Here is a 24227-nt window from a genome sequence, read left to right on the forward strand (position 1 = left end):
GCACGCACTTAAAGGCCTAATTACTTAATATGCTCTCAATGAGATGATGCATAATTGAAAGTATGAATATGGGGGTTACATAGTATGTGTGATAAAATTTTCAGATTTCGTTATGTACATGTATGTGGATTTTAATACATGTTATGAATGAAAATTTTCACATGGTTTGAATTGATGTGACACGCTTAAGCATCATACTAATATAAAGTTTGTTTCAAATGCATGAGCATACATAAACTTATCGTGTGTTTCGCATGTACATAAGTGCATGAATGTTCACTCGCTCAAATTTAGTTGATTCATGAATAAAAGCATATTTTTGGTTTGCTCACCTGAAAGCACATGTACAAGAATAGTGAACACATGCATATGAATGCTATATTTCATGCACATTGTTAATTGGTTAAATTGATATATATCAATGTGCATTTGGAAAGCATGATTTATTTCATATATGGCACGTGGTTATGATTTTTGCATATATGGTGCATCGATGATCGAAATGAATCATCGTGGACCGGGTGGGCCTCGAGTTGTGGTTTGCTCCTTTATTTATTTTAAATGCATTGCAAAAATCACATTAATATTTTGCACTGCATTGTATTGTTCTATGTGTTTCCACGGGCGGGAGTCCCGTGATGGCTCTCGCAGGGGTAGATGCGAGTTGTTGTCTTTGTTTGCATGCTGAATTATAAATTAAAGAAATGGGATAATAATAAACTAATAAAAATAAAAAAACAGTATAATGTACTTTTTAAGTTGTCTCGTCGAGAGTAGGAGACTCTTGGAGTTTCGGTTTTGGGGGACCACGAGAATACAAAAACTCTGTGTGCATTATTTGATTACCCCTGAAACCGATATTGAGGTTTTTTCAACTCTACGGTTTTAAGGAGAGTCCGCCACTTTGTCTGATGGTGGTGTGTAGATACAGCTGTTATTTTGGTATACCAAGAAAAGTGATGCTTGTGGCTGGGTGGTCCTTGGTGTCCCCGACATTACATGGGTGGTCTAATGTTTCGAAGGTTGTTTTAGTCGAGAGCTAAGTTTAGAACTCAGTAATAAAATACAAATTGTGTGCTAAGCAATTTTGAAAACCTAACTTGACCTCAAGGATTTTACCTGTTTGGTGTATCCGTGGGCAACGGTAATTAAAAAGAGAAACTTAAATTATATGTATTTAATAAGAACATCATATAAAAAGAAATTTTAATAAGAGGATAATTGCATACCTCTAAAATATTGCATGATTTTTTATTTGTATTCTTTATGCTCATTTATTTCATTAGAGGGATTCGTACGTAGAATTTCTCGGATTTTTAACACCTTATTTCTGTGATTTTTCGCAGTCGCAGGAGATCAATGAAGCGACTCGCTTCTGAGAGAGTTACGAGTGTTACACGTTTGCTAGACAGCTTCACAGACGGACAACGTGGCTCTTCTTTTCCTTACTTTTCATTCACGTTTACTTGTTCATGTACTTTGAATTTTCCTTATGCAATTGTCTCGAGACTATCGTTAATTATTCAATAAAAGTTTGGTTTGGTTTGGTTTGGTTTGGTATAAATGATAAATGTAAGATCCATTGTGGTTAGTTGGATTATCAAATGGTGAGTGAAACTGTAAAGGCTCCGGGACTCTGAGAATGTTTCCGCAATGGTTTTAAAAAAAATTGGCATTTCAAGAGGAATGAGTTGGGGTCGTTACAGGTTTGGTATCAAAGCCACCACAAAATCTTACATTTTTATCATCTTTTTAGCATCAAGTTTTTAAATTTTGGTAAGTGAGTCATGTCCTGAAGTGTCAGCAAGTCGTGCCTCATGCTCCAGAGTAGTCTCCTTCACTGGTAAGGTTATTTAATACTTTTATTTAAGCATTGAATCTCTTATGTTTGCTTGCATTCATGGTTAATTTTCGTTTAGTGTGTATTAAATATCTTGATGTAATTGTATGAATGAATTGTTCGGGATCAACCCCAAGGGGGTAGGATCGATCAAGGTTTAATTTTTGCGAAAAAATTGTATGTTGTAGATGTATGGACGCAGGGGTGTTTCGTATTCTTCTGGTGCTCCCGCAAACTGGCAAGAGCAGATGGATTTCATGATTAATGCCCTCCATACTCTAACCAAGACCATGACAGCGCTGGCGGCGCAGACAGCTCAGGCGGCACACGTTGTACAGGCGGTGCAGGCAGAACCTGCATCCATCCCTCTAAGGTGATTCCAAACCCCGGTGGAGCTTCTTACGAGCGATTCTTGAAATTGGATCCGCCAACTTTTTTAGAAAAGGCCGACCGAGAGGCAGCCGAGAGCTAGGTCGAGGAGACTGAGCGGTTGTTTGACGTCCTACAAATCCCCGAGGATAGGAAGACCGCATTTGGCACGTATCGTCTGAAGGGTGATGCCAAGTGGTGGGACACCCTGCGAAGGGTGAAGTTCGTCGACATGGATGTGGTTCCCTAAAAGGTTTTAGGGAGGAGTTTCTGAACGTTTACTTTCCCTCTTATGTCGAGGAGCAAATCCAACAGAGGTTCCTCGACATGACTCAGGGAAACATGAGCCTGGTGGACTACACCACTAGATTCTGGAGTCTCGAGAGGTACTGCTCGAACCTCTTTAAGAATGAGAAGGCGAGGGCGATGAAGTATATACGCGGGCTGAAGGACGGACTCCAAGTACGGGTGTTGGGAGGCTGACTCACTACACTAGCGGAGGCGATTGAGACTGCAGCAGCCTTGAACGAGGAATGGGAAAGGTTCAGGGGCGACTCGCAGAAGAATGGCAACGATGGAGGCAGTTTGGCTGGTGGTGCGAGGAAGAACCCACTCGCAGGTGGGAAGGAGCAGGGAGGCAAGAGGCAACGATCCTAAGGGAGACGTCAGCAGGGCGTGCAGCAAGGACAACCTCGGCAGAGAAAGGCCTAATCAGTGTGTCGCAGGTGTAACAAAAGTCATCCTCCAGGCTTTTGCCCAATGTTTAAGGGGGTTTGTTTCTAGTGCCAACAGCCTGAACACATTGCTCCATATTGTCCGAACAAGTCAGCGGCTCAGGGAGGGCAGCAACAACAGCAGAGACATCAGGAGCAGCAGGGCAGCGAATGACCAATGGGAGAGTCTATGCCGTTATGACTACCACACAAGGAGATCAGACTGATCTGGTCGAAGGTATCTTCTTAGTCATCGATCATTATGTTAAAATATAGTTTGCGTATGGATCTGGATCCAGATCCATACGCATGGCATGTTAAATGAAACACATGCTCAATACAGCTTCATTAATGGCATCCTTGTAATATCTCTGATATTATAAGGCTTATTGTATACCTGTTTTATTTTATAAAGCCTAGGGTTTGGAGGTCGAGCCTTAGTGTGTCGCCTCAGCCGATTGTGCATCTCTCTCTCTCTCTCTCTCTCTCTCTCTCTCTCTCTCTCTCTCTACTTTCCTGTGGAAGTTGAACCATACATACGAAATTTGATATGGTATCAGAGCTCGGGGTTGCAGAATCTTATTAGAGGTCGTGTTCAGCGAGATCTGAAGAAACAGGTTTTGGCTCGTCTTCCCTTTTTTATTCTCCTCTCCCAATCTTTCTATGCAACTCGTCTCTTATTCTCCTCTCTGAGTAGCAGCCAATTTTTTTTATTCACCTCTCTGATTGCAACCTGTTTGATTCATTTTTCTTTTGGTTGTAGTCACCATTTTTTATTCTGCTAGTTCTCGATTCTTAACGTGATATCAATCCCATCGTTTGCTACTCATAAACAGGTTCGTCTGCTATTTTTTTTATTCTCGTTCGATGACTGTCAGTCATCAACGACTGCAGCCATCAATGACTGCAGCCATCGACGACTGTCAGTCATCGCTCTTTGATTTCCACTCTTAACGTCTATCAGTTTCTATTCATTCTTTGATTCCATAAATTTTTCCACAATCTCTTTGATTTCCACTTCTAACGTCTGTCAGTTTTTATTCATTCTTTGATTCTAGAAATTTTTTCTTTCCTTTATTGTTATTTAGTGTCACCTGTGCAACGCTTATAGGCAGATTATAACGGTTTACAATCTCGATTCTGAATCTGCAAAAAAAAAAGGTTATTTCCAGATATCGGTAGCACAGGTACATGTCTTGTTGAAGTTATCTTGATTGATTAAGTGATCTCAAACCTGTTTGTTTCTTTCCATTCGTTTTGTTTGCTTATTCATTGTCCCGTTGATATGGATTACTCATCGTCATCTGGTCCCTCTACAAATTTCTTGAGTGAGCTCGTTACAGAAAAACTTACTCATTCTAATTTTTTACTTGGAAGAGGCAAATCCTTCCTTTTATACAGAGTCCGGATCTCGATGAACATCTGGATGTTTTAGTTCATATACCACCACGACTTATTTTGAAGGAAACCAAGGATGAGAAGGGTGACACAATTACCATTTCTATTAAGAATCCAGAATATACAGCTTGGAGGAAGCGGTATCAGTCTTTTGTTGTTATATTACGTCAACACTCTCTCAAGAAGTGTTGGTTACTCTTTCAGATGATTGCACTGCGGCGGATCTGTGGAGTAAGTTGTCTCAGACATATTCTCAGGTATCAGAAGCCCGAGTTATGTACTTAAAAAATGAATTTCAAAGTTTGAAGAAAGGCTCCATGACAGTCATGGAATACATAGGCCGCTTGAAGAGTATTACTGATCAATTGGCGGCTATTGGAAGTGTTATGGCAGATAAAGATAAAGTTCAACAACTTTTCAATGGATTGGGTCCTGATTTTGACATGTTTACCACAGCTTTATCATGCCTTTCGCAGTTGCCCACTTTTTATGACCTTCAAGCGAAACTTCTCCAGCATGAGATGATTATGAAACAAAGGGGCACAAGGAAATGAATCAGCTCGTCCTCGTTCAGTTTTGGCCATGGACACTTCTGTAGGTTTTGGACGAGGGAATGGAGGGCATCAAGGAGGCAGAGGCCGCGGACGTTTTGGGCAGGGAGGGCGTGGTATCTTGCCTATACCTAATATTTCAGGGGCTTTTAATACAGGGAATCAGAGGAGAGTGTCCACTTGTTTCTTATGTAACAAAAGAGGACATGTGAAAGTTGATTGTTGGTTTAATATACATAATAGAGGAAAAATAAACAAAATTGAGAATAAATCAGCTACTACTGTGGACACAAAAGTGTCATCCATAGATGTGCAACAACTTTTGTTATCAGCATTGTCACAGATGACGATCAAGCAAAATGAACAAGGCGAATGGTATGTTGATTCAGGTGCCGCCACACATGTTACGGCTAAGTTATCTCACTTATTGCCTTATTTTGAAAAATGTAGTATAGTTACGGGAGATGGAACTTATCACTCCATTAGTCATACTGGCAGTGCACATATCCCTATGTCAAAGTCCTCACTTCACTTTCCAATGTCCTTCTTGCTCCTAATATTAAAAAGAACATTGTTTTTGTAGCTAAACTTGTTGACGATATGAATTCTTCCGTCGAATTTACTCCCTCTTTTGTTTATGTTAAGGATCTACGAACGAATGAGACGTTCGCTAAGGAGGAGCGACAAGGAAACATGTATGTCTTCAAGGAGATTCCTTCAGTGTCTTCGTCTTCAGTCCCAGTTCTCCAGTTGAAGTCGTCCAAGCATTCTTCAGTGTCTTCACCTTCAGAGTCTTTGTTTTTCCCTTCATTGAAAGTTTTTAATTCATCTCATTGTAATAAACCAGATATTTGGCATAGTCGTTTGGGACATTGTAGTCGGGGTTTCGTTGAAAATCTTGTATCTGATGGTCTCCTTCCAAAGTCTAGTCTATGTTCATTTTTTTATAATAATAATAAATATTCTTCATGCGAACTCTGCAAAAGTCATGTTCTTCCTTTTTATATTATAAATAAAAGAGCTTCAAAGACATTTGAGATTATTTGTTCCGATGTTTGGGGACCCGCACCTATTCCTTCTCTTTCTGGCAGTCGTTACTATGTTATCTTTATTGATTCTTATTCCCGTTATACTTGGATATATTTCTTAAAACACAAGCATGAAGTTTTTCAAATATTTCGAGAATTCCATTCGATGGTCAAAACAAACTTTGCTTGTGATATTGTGCATTTATAATGTGATGGTGGAGGAGAGTATTCATCGAACGAGTTTATTGCATTTCTTCGGGATAAAGGAATAAGTCGACAGGTTACTTGCCGTCATACTCCTCAACAAAATGGGGTTGCGGAGAGGAAACACAGGCATATTGTCGAGAGCGCGATGAGCATGTTACATGATAGCAATGTGCCCGTTAGTCTCTTGACAGAAGTTTTTCACACCTCTGTTCATATCATAAATCATCTTCCTATGGCACTTTTGGATCGAAAGTCTCCCTATTATACTTTATTTGGGCAACATCCCTCTTACGATGAGCTGCGTGTTTTTTGTTGTGTATGTTATGTACATATTGATTCATCTCTTTGAAATAAGTTTCAGGACAAAGCTGTCAAGTGCAGATTTGTTGGGTATGCAGATGAATACAAAGGTTATCGATGTTATGATCCTACTACAAAACGTATTAGGACCTCCAGAAATGTTGTTTTTGACGAACGAAATTTTCAGGTCAATGACTCTGCAGCGTTGCCATCTCGAGAATTATAAGTATATGATCCATGGATGAGCGCAGATCTTTTTGCTAATACAGGAGAAACATGTCAGACAAATTGTCCTTCCTTCGGCTTGAGTAGGGAGTTGAATGAGTCACAGATGCATGTTGAATTATCTCCAGTTGAGTCTCCAGTTGAACCACCCCCAGTAGAACGCTTCTCTGAGCAGATATACACTAGACGAGACAAAAATACAGAGCCGAGGAATGTGGAAAGCATCGTCAATGATCCGGCTCAAAGGTCGTCACGCATTAAGCATGCTATTCAACGATGGGTGAGTTATGAGACCTTCTCCCTTGATTTTGAGTTGTTTATATCTCAGCTTACAAAACAGGATGAACCCACTTGTTTTAATCAAGCTCTTCAATCCCGTCATTGGACTGAATTATGAATGAAGAAATGGAAGCTCTTCATGAATGCCAGACTTGGGAAATAGTCCCTCGGCCAGAAGGAAAGAATGTAGTTGGCTCAAAATGGGTTTATAAAACAAAGTATAAGCCTGAAGGAAGCAGTGACAGATATAAGGCACGACTTGTTGCTCGAGGATTCACACAACAATATGGTGAAGACTACGATGAAACTTTTAGTCTAGTAGTCAAAATGGGTACTATTCGTGTCATCATATCCCTAGCAGTCGATCGAGGTTGGAGCCTTAGCCAGATGGATGTTAAAAATGCATTTTTGCATGGAATTTTAAAGGAAGAAGTGTATATGGAGCAACCTCCTGGTTATGTCGAGAAGGATCCTACTGCCTGGGTGTGCAAACTAAGGAAATCTCTGTATGGGTTGAAACAGGCCTCCCGTTCCTGGTTTGAATGTTTCTCTATGCAAATTCAGAGTTATGGTTTTAGAAGATGCCCTCTGGATCACTCACTCTTTATTTACCAAAAGGCAGACATTGTTATACTTCTTCTTATATATGTTGATGACATTATGATCACTGGGAGTTCAGATAATCATGTGCAAGACGTGAAGCAGTTTTTAATGAAACTTTCAAGATGAAAGATTGGAAGTTGACAGACAACAAGACACATTGATACTCATGCAACAAAAATACACTCTTGACCTTCTGGAAAGAGCCGGGATGACGAATTGCAAACCAGTCAGTACTCCTGGTGTATTACATCAAAGGATGAGCTCTGAAGATGGTCATCTTTGTGTCAACCCTACAACGTATAGAAGTCTCGTGAGGATGTTACAGTACTTGACCTTTACCAGACCTGATATAGTTTATATTGTCAATCAGGTATCCCAGTTTATGCATGCTCCAACGGAGGGTCATATGGAAGCTGTGAAGCGTATTCTACGCTATTTAAAAGGAACTATAGGAGACGGACTTGTTTATCGCAAGAACGATAATCTGCATAGCGAACATAAACTCATCACTTATACAGACGCAGATTGGGCAGGGGATCCAGATGAGAGACGATCTGTCTCTGGATATTGTGTATATATTGGACACAATTTAGTGTCCTGGAGCAGCAGAAAACAAAAGGCAGTGGCACGATCGAGTACAGAGGCTGAATACAGATTGATGGCTGCAGGCACGGCAGAAGCCACATGGATTAGACACTTATTGAGTTATCTTGGGGAGACAATTATTCGATCATTTCTTCAAGGAAGTATTGACAGATATAAGGCACGACTTGTTGCTCGACGATTCACACAACAATATGGTGAAGACTACGATGAAACTTTTAGTCTGGTAGTCAAAATGGGCATTATTCGTGTCATCATATCCCTAGCAGTCGATCGAGGTTGGAGCCTTAGCCAGATGGATGTTAAAAATGCATTTTTGCATGGAATTTTAAAGGAAGAAGTGTATATGGAGCAACCTCCTGGTTATGCCGAGAAGGATCCTACTGCCTGGGTGTGCAAACTAAGGAAATCTCTGTATGGGTTGAAACAGGCCTCTCGTTCCTGGTTTGAAAGTTTCTCTATGCAAATTCAGAGTTATGGTTTTAGAAGATGCTCTCTGGATCACTCACTCTTTATTTACCAAAAGGCAGACATTGTTATACATTTTCTTATATATGTTGATGACATTGTGATCACTGGGAGTTCAGATAATCATGTGCAAGACGTGAAGCAGTTTTTAATGAAAACTTTCAAGATGAAAGAGTTAGGGAGTTGAGGTACTTTCTTGGTGTGGAAGTTGACAGACAACAAGACACATTGACACTCATGCAACAAAAATACACTCTTGACCTTCTGGAAAGAGTCGGGATGACGAATTGCAAACCATTCAGTACTCCTTGTGTATTACATCAAAGGATGAGCTTTGAAGATGGTCATCTTTGTGTCAATCCTACAACGTATAGAAGTCTCGTGGGGATGTTACAGTACTTGACCTTTACCAGACCTGATATAGTTTATGTTGTCAATCAGGTATCCCAGTTTATGCATGCTCCAACGGAGGGTCATATGGAAGCTGTGAAGCGCATTCTACGCTATTTAAAAGGAACTATAGGAGACGGATTTGTTTATCGCAAGAACGATAATCTGCATAGAGGACATGAACTCATCACTTATACAGACGCAGATTGGGCAGGGGATCCAGATGAGAGACGATCTGTCTCTGGATATTGTGTATATATTGGACACAATTTAGTTTCCTGGAGCAGCAGAAAACAAAAAGCAGTGGCACGATCGAGTACAGAGGCTGAATACAGATCGATGGTTGCAGGCACGGCAGAAGCCACATGGATTAGACACTTATTGAGTGATCTTGGGGAGAATTATTCGATCATTTCTTCTATGTGACAATCAAAGCGCAATAAACATTGCATGTAGTCCTATTCAGCATAGCAGAACGAAGCACATTGAGATTGATCAACATTTTATACGGCAGAAAGTCGAGATGAAGGAGATAGAACCTATGTCACATGGGTGCGGGTGCGGGTGCGACACGGGTGCGGGTGCGACACGGGTGCGGCGCAATTTTAAAATTTTTGGACACGGGGACTCGGCTATATATATATATATATATATATATATATATATATATATTATTTTATTTTATTTTATTTTATTTTATTTTATTTTATTTTATTTTTTTTATTTTTTTTTAAAGATATTATTTTATTTTATTTTATTTAAAAAGTACACAGTCACAGCACTGTGCACTGTGCGCACTGTGCACAGGCACAGCACTGTGCACAGGCACTGTGCACAGGCACTGTGCGCACTGTGCACTGTGCATTGTGCACTGTGCACACTGTGCACTGCTGTGCGCACTGTGCGCACTGTGCACTGTGCACTGTCTCTTTTTATATAAAAAAATCTTTTTTTTAGTTTTTTCAATAGACATTTTGGACTCGGTCAAAGTTGACCGAGTCCAAAATGTGGACGAACTCGGCCTCGACTCGTTGACCGAGTCCGACTCGGCGTTGACCGAGTCCGACTCGGCGCTGACCGAGTCCAGGCCGAGTCTGAAGTCGCACCGTGTCGGGGCGTGTCAACTCGGGTGCGGCACCTCCCTAGCAGAGTCTGTGTGACATAGGATAGAACTATGTCATGTTCGAACAGAAGATCAAGTGGCAGACCTGTTTACCAAGGGGTTAACAGGACGTCAATTTTGGCTATTGAAGAGCAAGTTGTACATGCTCCAAAATCACGTACAACTTGAGGGAGGGTGTTAAAATATACCATGCGTATGGATCTGGATCCAGATCCATACGCATGGCATATTAAATGAAACACATGCTAAATTCATCTTCATTAATGGCATCCTTGTAATATCTCTAATATTACAAGGCTCGTTGTATAGTTGTTTTGTTTTATAAAAGTTAGGGTTTGGAGGTCGTGCAAAGGTGTGCCACCCCAGCCGATTGTGCATCTCTCTCTCTCTCTACTTTCTTGTGCAAGTTGAACCATACATACGAAATTTGATACATTATACACGTGAAATATTTGATTTTGGTGCTACCCACAGTTATTTGACACGTTCTAATTTCGAGGATAAAATTCTTTTAAGAGGGTAGGGATGTAATGTTGTGTATTTTCATACTTAGTCATTTCATGAGATTTTCGAAAATTTGACAAAGTCAGAGAGAAAAATCGTTTAAGGCTCGATTTTTAGACTGATGTCTTTGAGTCCGGGCTTGGCCCAGGTTCCATCGACAAGGTCGTAACGAGCCAATCGAAGCGAGGTAAAGAATTTTATTTTTGACCTTTAAATTCAAGCGAATTTCGGGTTATTTTCGGGCAAATTTCAAAGTTTCATATTCGTGTAATATGTTGTTGGATGCGTCTCAGAATTCTAAGCGCAACAATGTTTTATTTTCCTTGATTTGGGCTATAATTGGTCTGAAAATCGTGTTTTTCTAAAAATTTAGCATTTTGTCAAAACGGATCCGGAGTTAAATCGGGTTGGATCTAATGCCTATGATCCGAATTATTATGGATTTGGATCTTATTTAAGACCTACTTAAATCTGGATTTAACCCAGATCTTAATCCATTTTCGTTTTGGGTATGGGTTTGAATTTTTAGATCCAGATCTGGATCCAAATCCAAGCTCCACGTTTTTTCAGCTTTAAATTCAATATAAAGCTTTAATTTGAGGTTTAATAAGGTTAGGGAGCCTTGTGGGTTAATTTGCCTATTTTTGAAAGTTTTTAGATAATTTTAATAAAATTAATAATTAATTAATTAAATTATATTAATTTTGAATTATGGTTTAGGGCTGATTAGGACTTCTTAAAAAAAAAAGTCCCTATGCTTACCTAGAAAGAGCTAAGAAGATTTAAGGACTTTCAAAAAAATTGGAAAGTTTTAGAAAAGTCAATAGGAGAGTTTTTAAAAATTTTAAAAATTAGGGGAGGATTTAAGGACTTTCAAAAAAATTGGAAAGTTTTAGAAAAGTCAACATGAGAGTTTTTAAAAATTTGGAAAATTAGGGGAGAGTTTCCTATATTGGAGACTCTCCGGCCCTTGGCGTCACACCCTCTCCCTCACTTTATATAATAAAAAGAAAAGAGAGAAGGGAAAGAAAGGAGAGAAAGAAAGAGGGAAAGAGAAAGAGAAAGGAAGAGGGAAAAAGGGAACGAGAGGAAAAAGAGGAAGAAGAAGAAAGAGAAGTCTTCTTCTCCAGCCATCAACCCCTTTTCACCATCGTTTTCTTTAATTCTCTCCGGTTCAAGCACAAGGTACGGGTTCCTTTTTTTATTTCAAATGAGAAAAAGATCACGGATTCACATTTCATGGAATATTTTAGTGAATCCCGCGAGAAAAGAGTAAATATGGGTGTTTTTCATGGAAGCGAATTCAGATATATGTTTATATATATATATATGAACACTTTAATCCATGGAGCTGGACTGATCTTCCACGCGTTTAACGTGGGCAGATCTGGTCCAGACCTTGTGTTTGAAGTTTTGAAAAGTAATATGAATCAGTGCAAATCTGTTTCGTTAGAAAGAAAAAAAAATCTGTTTTTTTATTGTGGTTCACTAGTTGAATAGCATGCAGCATATGCAAGGCTTTTATTTTTCCTTATTGAGATTATGTGAAATTGTAAATCAGCATATGTTTGATGTTTGGAAAAGAAAGAAAGAAAAAAAATCTGTCTAGTACATACAGACTTGCTTGCGTGAATGTCTGATTGAAATCTGTATGTATAAAAGTACAGGATTTTCAAAAGAAAATTTTTATGTATAGCAGTATGTTGTTTCACTTTGGGCATCACGGTCTGACTGGCAGACCAGCCGAGCCTTGCTCAGCTGGCCAGACCCGGCCAGACCTGGGCTGTTGGGGTGCAGGTTCGTCAAGCCTGTTCATGACAGGCCTGACTCGGGTTTTGCAGGGCTCAGCCGAGTGGGCTCGGCTGGGCAGCATGCTGTATCTTTTTGAGAAAAAGAAAATCACAGCAGACTGTTATCTATAGGGGCTGCATGTGGGCCAGGGCAGCAGGCCAGCTGAGTCCAGCTCAGCTGACCATGTATGGCTACACTTTGATAGGCCGCAGGCCCAGCTGAATTCATTCAGCTGGCCCGGCCTGTCATACTGTTTGTGCCCAGCTGAGTGGCTCGGCTGGATAGCAAAAAAAAATAAATGTTATATATTTACTATTGGGTGTTTTGCATATATATATATATATGATTTTTTTTGTTCTAGGGGCCCCAGCTGGCTGACAGTCGACTGGGTACTGTTTGTGTTTAGCCCCCAGCTGGCTGGGTCATATCTGTTTAATATATATATATAGTGCATTTAGGCTAAGTTTTGGATTCGTTTTAAAACTATGGTTTTAATACCTGTTAAACCTGAGATTTTATTTATTCGAACTGGTACTTTAAAATGCACGTTAGATCTAGATTTTTAGCTAACTAAGCCTGAGTTACTGTACATGTTTTAAGTCTGGATTTAATTAAACATGTAGACCTGGGGTTATTCAATTTGGGTTTTTGTTAAACATGTAGACCTGGGGTTATTCAATTTGTAAACCTGGGATTTTATTAAATAAACCTGAGTTTTCGTTTGAACATACAAATCTGGGATTTTGTTAATGAATCTGGATTTGTCCAAGGTATAGTTATAAAACTTGATTTCGGGTTGTAAAGGTAAATTCTGTTTCTTTTCAATATGGTCATAAATCTGATGTGAATTAGAGCCAAACGGCAGCTTCAATTAACATTGCATTCCAAGAGTTTCACGGCATTGATTTCTTTCTCTTAAGTTCTTTGAGGTGGATTACTTTTTTTATTGTCCTGCAGTCTTAAGAGATGCATTTTTGTTGCTATTACTCATCAAACCGAACCATTGTAATGCTAATGTGGTACTGCCTCTGTTTTCGTTCTGCAAATTATTTGTCTTACTTATGAGGCCTATGTACATGTGATTTCATTGATATTTCTCTACCTGCGACTGTGACCATGATTATGCCCTTGTTTTAATTTTAGAAATCTGAAATTTATTCACCTAAGCTATGATATTGATTTATGTTTGGCATGCACTTAAAGGTCTAATTACTTACAACAACAACTACGCCTTCATCCCAAAACGATTGGGGAAAGGTCTAATTACTTATATGCTCTAAATGAGATGATGCATAATTGAAAGTATGAATATGAGGGGTTACATAGTATGCATGATAAAATTTCAAATTTCTAGATTTTGTTATGCTCATGTATGTGGATTTTAATACATGTTATGAATGAAAATTTTCACATGTTTAAATTGATGTGATACGCTTAAGCATCATACTAATATAAAGTTTGTTTTAAATGCATGTGCATACATAAACTTAACGTGTGTTTCGCATGTACATAAGTGCATGAATGTTCACTAGCTCAAATTTAGTTGATTCATGAATAAAAGCATATTTGTGTTTGCCTACCGAAAAGAACAAGCACATGAATAGTGAACACATGCATATGAATGTTATATTTCATGCACATTGTTAATTGGTTAAATTGATATATATCAATGTGCATTTGGAAAGCATGTGATTTATTTCATATATGGCACGTGGTTATGATTTTTGCATATATGGTGCATCGATGACCGAAATGAATCATCGTGGATCGAGTGGGCCTCGAGTTGTGGTTTACTCCTTTATTTATTTTAAATGCATCGCAAAAATCACATTAATATTTTGCATTGCATTGTTCTATGTGTTTCTATGGGCGGGAGTCTCGTGATGGCTCTCGCAGGGGTAGATGCGAGTTGTTGCCTTTGTTTGCATGTTGAATTACAAATTAAAGAAATGGGATAATAATAACTTAATAAAAATAAAAGAACAATGCAATATACTTTTTAAGTTGTCTTGTCGAGAGTACGGGACTCTTGGAGTTTCGGTTTTGGGGGACCACGAGGATACAAAAACTCTGTGTGCGTTATTTGATTACTCCTGAACTCGATATTAAGGTTTTTTCTCCTGACCACGGTTTTAGAGAGAGTCTATCACTTTGTCTGGAGCTGGTGCGTAAACACAACTGTTGTTTTAGTAAAAAGTGGCACTTGTGGATGGGTGGTCCCTGGTGTCTTCGGTATTACATGGGTGGTCTAATATTCCGAAGGTTGTTTCGATCGAGGGCTAAGTTTGGAACTTAGTAATAAAATACAAATTGTGTGGTAGGCTACCTTGAGAACCTAACTTGACCTCTGGGATTTTACCCGTTTGGTGTATCTGCAGGCAACGGTAATTAAAAAGAACTTAAATTATGTGCATTTAATAGGGTCATGCATATGAAAATAAAGTTCTAATAAGAGGTAATAATTTACTCATGCATTGCGCTGAAGCCATGCATATTTCTGTTATGCATTAGATCATGCACGTTTACTTGTTCCCTTAACTGTTAAATGTTGGTGAATGCATAAAGTTGTTCCTTAATGCATGTTAAATGATTAAATTGTGATTCATGTTACTTATTAAATGTTCTGACATGCTTAATAATTGTCTTTAATGCATGAATGCTTAATCGAATTACGAATTTATCATAATTGCATACCTCTAAAATATTGCATGAATTTTTATATGTATTCTTTATGCTCATTTATTTTATTAAATGGATTCGTACACAGAATTTCTCGGATTTCTGATACCCTATTTCTATGGTTTTTCGCAGCCACAGGAGATCAGTAAAGCAACTCACTTTTAGAAGAGCTACGAGTGTTACACGTTTGCTAAACTGCTTCACAAATGGACAGCATGGCTCTGTTTTTCCTTTTCATTCACATTTACTTATTCATGCACTCTAAATTTTTCTTATACAATTATCTCGAGACTATCATTAATTATTCAATAAAAGTTTGATTTGGTTTGGTATGGATGATAAATGTAAGATCCCTTGTGGTTGGTTGGGTTATCCAATGGTGAGTGGAACTGTAAAGGCCTCGGGTTTATGGAAATGTTTCTGCAATGTTTAAAAAAAAAATCTGCATTTTCAAGGGGATGAGTTGGGGTCGTTACAAAAGGAACGATTAAAGAAATATACTAACCAACTATCAATTATCAATTAAAACTAACAACTTACTAAGCTAACTAACTAACAAGAGAATTAACAAGTATGTGGTCTTGAACTAACTAACATTAAAAAAAAAATTCAGAGAATCGAGCTAACCTAACGCAAGAATTCAACTACTTAACAAACAGCAAAACAAAACAAAAATAACATTAGCTATGTCGTACGGAAACCACAACTAGCCTAATAGACTAACCTAAACTATTAAAAGAATTTGTTAACAATACAAGAAAACTAAGACTCGGCTTGCAAAAAAAACTAGGTAATTCTAACGAGGATGAAAAGAAAAAAAACTAAAACTAAAAGACAATTTAAAACAATAAAAATTGTTGCAGTAGTTGACAAAAACTAAAAAAGGACAAACACAAAAAAATGTTGTTGGCTGCTAATAAATTAGGGCTGCAAGTAACCTACGACTAATCACGTTAAAATAATAATCGAAATTATGAATTCTGGATCGATTGGAGCAATGTATTTAAGTAAACAAAGAAAAAAAAACTAAAACTAAAACAAGTAACCTAACTAACTAAAACATCACGTACATAGATTAATAATAGCAAAACTAACCTGGTATTGGAAATAAACAACAAACTATTTGACATCAAAATCGAATTTCAAAAAAAAAAGAAAACTAATCGGCTAATAAAAAAGAAACGTTATTTCATGGCTAAAAAAACACAATAAAGAAAACATGTAGCTAGCTATTCTAAACTAAATCTAATCCTAAACTAATCAAGAAACATGAAAACAGAAAATAAAACTTATATTAAAATTACGACCTACGTAAATCATGACTTTTCTATTTATAAATCAAGAACGGCTAAGCTATGTCAAACAAAATATATTTTTGTGCTTTTTATTTTTTAGATGCAATAAACTTAAGCTAAACTAGATGAATATTCAGATGATGCAATGATCTACGAAACTATATGTGATGCAATGCGTTATGCTATGCAAAACCTAAATATACAGTGAAAAAGAGAAAAAAATGACTTGTCACAGATCGCCTCCGACAGCCTGGTTGAGAGGAGAAAGTGGTTGATCCCAGCTGCATACACGCCTCCCCGACGAAGAAGGTAAGAAAAGCCGATGAAGACGGGGTTTACAGTATCGATGAAATAAAGAATAAGAAGAGAAAGAAGAAGGAGAAAAGAAATGGGCCAAGAATGAAGAAGAAGGGAGAAGGGAAGATGGAGGCAAGAGGGTTGCTGGAAAAAATGTTTTTCCAACCCTCAAAACTACTATTTATAAGCCTAATTAGGTTAAAAACAAAGTTTTCAAAATGAGTCCAAAATATTTTTTTTAATTTCCAAAAAAGGTCCCCTTTTAAAAATCTGTTTTTCAAAGGGGTATTTTCTAAAACTAATTCAAAGTAATAAAGTAAGTCCTAATATAACTAAATTATGAATTAGAAAATTTCTATCTAATAAAAATAACGAAAAACACAGGGCCAAATCGAAAAATATGATTTTTTCCAAAAATTGGGTGTCGAAGTAATTTCTCAAAAACAACGATAAAGACGGGTTTTTAATGCGATTTTACACTTGATCGTGTATAGAATAAGATGAATAAAGTACAAATATTATGCATGACAAAATACCCCCATATTTATCGTTTGCTAGTCCTCGAGCAAACTAAAGCAAAAAACATAAATACTAAACTAATCAAACAAACCCAACTCACTTTCGTAGGAATCACGGTTGCATTTAGCATATGCAACAAGCCCTTTCAACACCTGGGTTACCCTAATGGACGAGTAAGGTCTCGTGAGGGTTTGCAGTGATGCTACCCACAAACATCTCTGTCATGTATGCATAAAATTCATCTTCAAAAATCATTAGGCAGTTAAGGAGTTTATTTTCACAAATATTTCATGCCATTACATTTTCAAAACATGATTAGAGTCTTTTACCTACCACCAGAAAATAAAAAAATTTCTTTCACTTTTCTAAATAGCATAATCATTTATGCTTTATTCTCAGAAAATCAAATATATACATGTCATTATTTGTTTTTCCTCACTCATATGTTTTCGCACGGGTTTTCTCAATATTAGCTTTTAAGCAGTGAACTTTTTCTCTTTTACTTTCTTTTCTTTTATTTTTCTTGATTTTCACTTTTTTATATTCTTTCTTTAGTTGAGCACTATATCGAATTTTCAGTTTTGTGACCCGGGTAACGAGCTTTGGGTCAGTGACTCCCAGGCCAAACAACCTTAGGGCACCAGATACAAAGTATCCCTCAGACTTAATTGTTAAAGTCACTAGCCTTCAATTTTAATAGTTTTACGAATAGTTTGCTTCTCTGTCATGTACAATGTCAACATCCATTAGGCTTTCTATAAAGTTTATGTAACGAGCTTTCGGGCCGGTGGCTCCCAAATCATATGGCTTTAGGGCACCTGGTGTAAACACCCCTCATGCTCTACTTGCTCGAACGAAATAAGTCACAAATATTAACTTAGACAAAAAAGTGACTTCCTTCGTTATCCTTTTCGACATGGAACTTAAACACTTCAACTTGTGTCTGAGCTCAGCTACTAGAGAATACGAAGAGATCAAACAACTAAACGTAAGGTCTTTTTCACTTTTTGAGCTCATAAATGCAATATTGTTCATTTGCTTAGTTTTTCAAAAATAAAACAATGTATATTCATACTTATGATTCAAAATAAACTTTAACATGCATCTATAATCATTTCTTTGAAATCCACATAAACAACCATGGTTTTCTAGATCCGTGTTAGAAAAAAAAAATCGTAGGGCTTAAAAATTCTCTAAAAATATTAGATTTTACAAAGCAATCATATAAGTTCAAACTCGTTCCTTAAAAGCCCATTTTTTATGATTTGTCATTAAAAATGCAAGTACGAAGACAAAAAAAGTTTGGGTGTGAAAACTACACCCTCCCCCATGCTTGAATGACACTGTCCTCAGTGGCATTCCTCCATGCTTGTATGAAACTAAGTGAATACATATGAGAACAAAATAAATAGGAGAAAAGGGTAGAAGTCACCTGATCCACGATGCGACATGTGAATGGTTCTGCAGAGGTTCTACTTGTCTCACAGTTTGCAACTCATAAAAAATATGCAAAAGTGCAATGCAGACATGCTTTATCATTCATGCTCACGAAAGAAGAAAACTAACTAAAAATAGAAAACTACTAAGACTATTAATAATACATCATAAATATGGGTTGCCTCCCATAAAGCGCTAAGTTTTGCATCCTCAACCAGACGGATCTCTGGTGACCCTTCATCGTCCATGAGATCAATGGACGTGAAGTCATGCTCAATCAGAGGTTCTAAGAAAAAGAGTGTCATCTGTGACACTGCGCACTGTGTTTCCTCCAACTCTACTCATATAGACCCTACGATGGCTCTCAAGACTGAACGGAAGGAGTTTAGTCGCCACGTGGGGACTATTCTCGAGTGACGGAGAGCCAAGAACCGATCTATTATCAATATAGGTAGCATCAAGCAAAGGAGGGTTGTTGTGAACCTGCTTGACTATGTCAAGCATTTCATGCATGTGTGCCCCTTGCTTGCTGAAATCACTCAGTTTTTCTAAGGCCTATGGAATAGGGGCTCGTGGAAAATACAAAGAAGGCACAGGTGGTGGACCCTGGCCGTTTTCCTTAGGCCTGTTAGAGGAGATCAACTGGTCAGTGGATATGACAGTGGCCTCGTCAGTCAATTCCTAAGTAGGGTGGGATGCCTTCCAACTGCGAAGGGACATAACAGAGTTGACCTGTTGGGACTCTGTGGGGTGCAGGCTGTGATACATGGGTTCCTTACCCTTCGGGTTGACTACAGACTGACTCGGGAGGCTTCCCTCGCTTCGCCTGCTAAAGGCCAAGGGGTACACACAAACATATGGGGTTGACTTTTTTGAAACATTTTCTCCAGTGGCTCGACTTAGGACTATTAAGCTTGTCATATCTATGGTTGTCCATAGTGGGTGGAGTTTGTGCCAATTAGATGTGAAGAACGCCTTCTTGTATGGTGATTTGTCTGAGACAGTGTACATGCAGCAACCTCCAAGGTTTGAGGTTCCGGGGGAGTGTAACAAGGTGTGCAAGTTAAAGAAAGCTATATATGATCTAAAACAAAGTCCATGTGTGTGGTTTAAGAAGTTATTTAAAATTATGTTTGCATTTGGCTTACACAAGTCGGCATCAGATCACTCAATGTTTATTAAAAAGTCCTATGTTGGTATTGTGGTTATAGTTGTGTATGTGGACGACATCATACTCACAGGAAACAGTGTCAGGGATATTTCAGATATCAAAGTTCATCTTAAGAAGCACTTTGTCACAAAAGATCTTGGTCCTCTTAGATACTTCTTGGGCATAGAGGTGGCTCGAAGCAATGAGGGGATAGTTCTATCACAGAGAAAGTATGTGCTTGACTTATTGCAAGAAACAGGAATGTTAGGGGCCAAACCAGCCAATATCCCAATGGATCTAAAACTTCATATGTACAATGAAGAAGCAGAACCGGTTGACAGTAGAAGTTTTAGATCCTTGGTTGGCAAACTTCTATATATGTTACTGTGACAAGACCAGACATTTCCTTGATTGTGAGTAAGATAAGTCAATTCACGGACAAGCCAACTCAATTGCATTGGCAGGTTGCGATGATGATTCTCAGGTATTTTAAATCCTCTATTGGAAAGGGACAGTTGTATAAACAAAGGTCCTCACTTGATATAGTTGCGTATTCAGATGTTGATTATGCAGGGGCCATTTATAACAGAAAGTCCACCGGTGGGTTTTGTGTGTTTGTAGGAGAAAACTTAATTACCTGGATAAGTAAAAAGCAGACAGTAGTAGCCCGATCGAGTGTTGAATCAGAATATAGAGCTATGGCTCAAACTGCTCTTGAAATGACATGGGTTAGATCTCTTCGCAGAGATTTACAAGTGAAGATTCCTGCCCCAATGTTAATGATGTGTGATAATAGAGCAGCCACCTATATAGCTAACAATCATGTGTTTCACGAGAGGACAAAACACATTGAAGTTGATTGCCACTACCACTATATACGCGAATTAGTGTAGACGGGACACATCTCTACTAGTCATGTGACTTCAGAGTAACAAGTTGCAGATGTGTTTACCAAGCCTCTTGCAAATGCGAGTTCTTTCAGATGTTGTGACAAGCTGAGCATGATAGATATATATGCTTCAGCTTGAGGGGGAGTGTTAAAAAATAATATTTATAAGTTTGGGTAGTCATACGTAATTATGTTAAATTATGTGTGACTCTTTCTGTAAACCTTTATTTGACTAATCCCTATTTAAAGGGATTAGGGATCAATGAATAATACGTACTCTCTCTCTCTCTCCCATCTTCTTTTTGGGTTTATCGATTAGTTGTTGTTGGCCTCAAGACTGGGCGTCTGCTCCAACAAAATGAAACAAACAAAAATCTAAACTACATGCGTAAAAGCAAAGAAACGAGGGAGAAGAAGTGTACCTGACAGTCCCTTCCGACAGAGGGGTTGAGAAGAGAAGTGGTCATTCGCACAGTGAAATGCACGCTCTGATGACGAGGAAAGATGTGTCGATGATAGACAAGGTTAGAAGAAAGATGAAACCAAGGAAAAGGAAGAGAAGAGACGAGGGAGGAACCGATGATATAGAGGGGGGAAACTGACGATATAGAGAGAGAGGAGAGGCAAAGAGAAGAGAGGAGAGAGAGAGAGAGGGGTTGGCGTTTTTCCTAAGGAAAAGACACCGGCACTCTTGATTGAGATTACTTATACTAAAAAATCTAGGTTAAAAACTATATTTCCTAAAACTTTATCTAAGTTTTATAAAATTCCAAAAACTACCTTTTTGAAATCTTCTTTTCAAAAGAAAGCTACTAAAAGAAATCAAATACTCAAAAACACTCAAATGAACTTTATTTTGTGTGATTTTTTTCCTCTTTTCTAAATTTGAGTAATGCCCTGGAAGAGTTGATAAACACGGTTTTTTAGTCTATTTTCGCAATTAATCATGCATATAAATGTATGTATAATGTGCATAAAATTGTGCATGATCATTGATATTGCAAATGACAAGAAGAAAACTATGCGTAAAACTATAAAAAATCAAGGTCTAGTAACTCGAGCAACTAAGTCTGAGTGATACTCTGTATCTGGTGCTCTAAGGTCGTTTGGCCTAGGAGTCACTGACCCAAAGCTCGTTACACGGGTCACGAAAACCTGAAAATTGATATAGTGCTCAACTGAAGAAAAAAAAGAATGAAAGTATGAAAATTTAAAAAGGAAAAAGAAAAATAATCATGTAAGCTTAATGAAAAATTCATTGCTTAGAAATAATCATGAAAAACTGTGCAGAAAACATATAAGTGAGGATAAATAAGCAATAACATGAGTGTGCTTGATTTTCATAGAATAGAGCATAGATAATTGCAATTTTTAGAAAAGTAAAAAAAAAAGTTTTTTTTTCTTCTGTGACAGCATATGAAAACTCTAAATATGTTGTGAAAATATAATTGTATGAAATGTTTGTTTAGACGGATTTCTTAACTACCTAATGTTTTTTGAAAAAAAAAATTGTATACACGAGAGAGATGTTTGTGGGTAGAATCACTGCAAACCCTCACAAGACCTTACTCGTCCCTAGGGTAACCCAAGGGTTTAAAGGGTTTGTTGCATATGCTAAATGCAACCATGATTCCTACAAAAGTGAGTTAGGTTTTTTTATTTGCATGTTTTGTTTTGCTTTTTTTAAGGGTCATTTTGCTCGAGGACTAGCAAACGATTAGCATGGGGGAATTTGATCATGCATAATTGTTATGCATATTATATACATTTTTTGTGCATGATTATTTGTGAAAAGAGATTAATAACCCTTGTTATTCGATTTTTGGCAGAGCACTTTTTATTTTTCAAATAGAGGGTAAAAAATGAATAAAGTGAATCCACGTGAGTGTTTTTGAAAGTTTAAATTTCTACTAACAGTGTTTTAGGAAATAACTTTGAAAATGTAGGCTTTTTGAAATTATGAAAAATTTGTAGAGGTTTTTAGAAAAAATTCTTAAAACACTACTAACCCTAGTTTTTGTCTTTAAATAAGAGAAATTTAGAAGAGGGATTCACGCCAGCCTCTCTCTCTCTTTCTTTGTCTCTCTCTCTCTTCCAGTCGGTCCCTCCCCTTCTTTCTTTCTCTTCTTCCTCTCTCTTCTACGCCTTTTCATAGTCGGCTGCCTCTTCTCCTCTCATCGGAGGGCGTCGTCACGTGCGATCTCATAGGAAGACCATTCTTTCATAACCATTCCGCCAGAGGCAACCTAAGGTATGTCTCTGCTTCCTCTTCTCGTCACTTTTCTGCATATAGAATAGAGCTTTGAGTCCTTGAATGCATATAAATTTTCACTTTAGATTAAAGTTATATTTAGTTTATCATAGCATATTGGTTGTTTTTGTGTAACTGAAAATAAATAAAAAAAGAAGAAAGGTTACATCGCTATTTCGGTAGCTGTCCGTGGGTGATCTGACACGCTAATCAGATCTAATCAAATCAGCGTGTATTTGCAGTACTCATCCCACGCAATCAATAAGTGCACAGATAGGTCTGCCAGTGCAGATCCGATCTGTGCAAGTTTTCTTCTACATTGGGTTCGGGTTCGACACTTCAATCTGCATTTTTTTTATTTGAATCACTGTGTTGCGCAGTTTCGTCCAGTTGAATCTAACGGGATTCAATGGCCATTAAATTGCTAAATTCAGCCTATTCAGTCAAATTGCGCAGTTCATCTGGTTCGATCAGATCACGCAGAACAGCGTGATCTGCTTATGCTGACCTATTTGACCATCAGCATCAGCATGCTGGCAGACCAGATTTCCATTATATTTTTTTGGTCAGCGTACTGGCAGACTAGATTTGCATTGTTTTTTTTCTCTGATCGATCTTCTGGGTTGAATCAGGCCAACCCGAACTGGGTATTTTTTTTTCTGCACAGATTCTGATTAGGTCTGTTAAATCAGATATGATCAGAGTTATTGTTCAGATTCTTTTCTTGACAGATCTGCAGTTGATCCATCACCATCCTCGCAGATCTGCCAAATCAGACCATCAGCATATTAGAATCTGGCGTGGATGTGATCACGGCTGGGACGTTAGTCAACTAACCAACCAGCAAGTGAATCATTAAGTCATTTGGTCATACTGCTGATTGAATTCGTTTCGAAAAAAGAGTAACCATTCCACTTAAGTAATCCATTTTCTATTTTGTTATTTAGATTAGAAGTTTTATTTTGATTTAGCATTTTAATTCCGTTGTAGTATAATTAAGAGTCTTGCATTTGTTTAAAATTACTTCTACTTTCAGACAAACTAACCTGAACTAGCAAAGAGTCTAGTATTTTGCGTGTTTTGTTCATTTTTGTGTTGCAGGTGAGTTCATGTGTGTTAAAAAAAGTGTGTTAGCCAGGATCGTGCCCGTGCAAAGCAAAAAGGCTAGTCCGCGAAAGAAAAAAGCCCTGCTGATTTGTCCCTTTCTTTATTTAAATTTTTTTGGGCCACAGGCCATTTAATTTTGGGTTGTAATAGTTTTTAATTTTGCTCGAACTCTTGTAATAGGGTAGAACAATTTTTTTCTTAAGGCAATTAA

At 37.9% G+C, this 24227-nt stretch overlaps 1 protein-coding gene across 2 annotated transcripts in view; it reads right to left on the reverse strand.

Annotated features, from left to right (window-relative positions):
* The window catches only part of LOC149834794 (cyclase-like protein 3), a 65590-nt gene that overhangs the window by 38497 nt on the left and 2866 nt on the right, over positions 1-24227 (reverse strand). The gene's annotated exons all lie outside the window — the stretch shown is intronic.

This window comes from Nuphar pumila, chromosome 6 (assembly GCF_984573655.1).
Source record: "Nuphar pumila chromosome 6, dmNupPumi1.hap1.1, whole genome shotgun sequence".
NCBI classification, from domain to species: domain Eukaryota; kingdom Viridiplantae; phylum Streptophyta; class Magnoliopsida; order Nymphaeales; family Nymphaeaceae; genus Nuphar; species Nuphar pumila.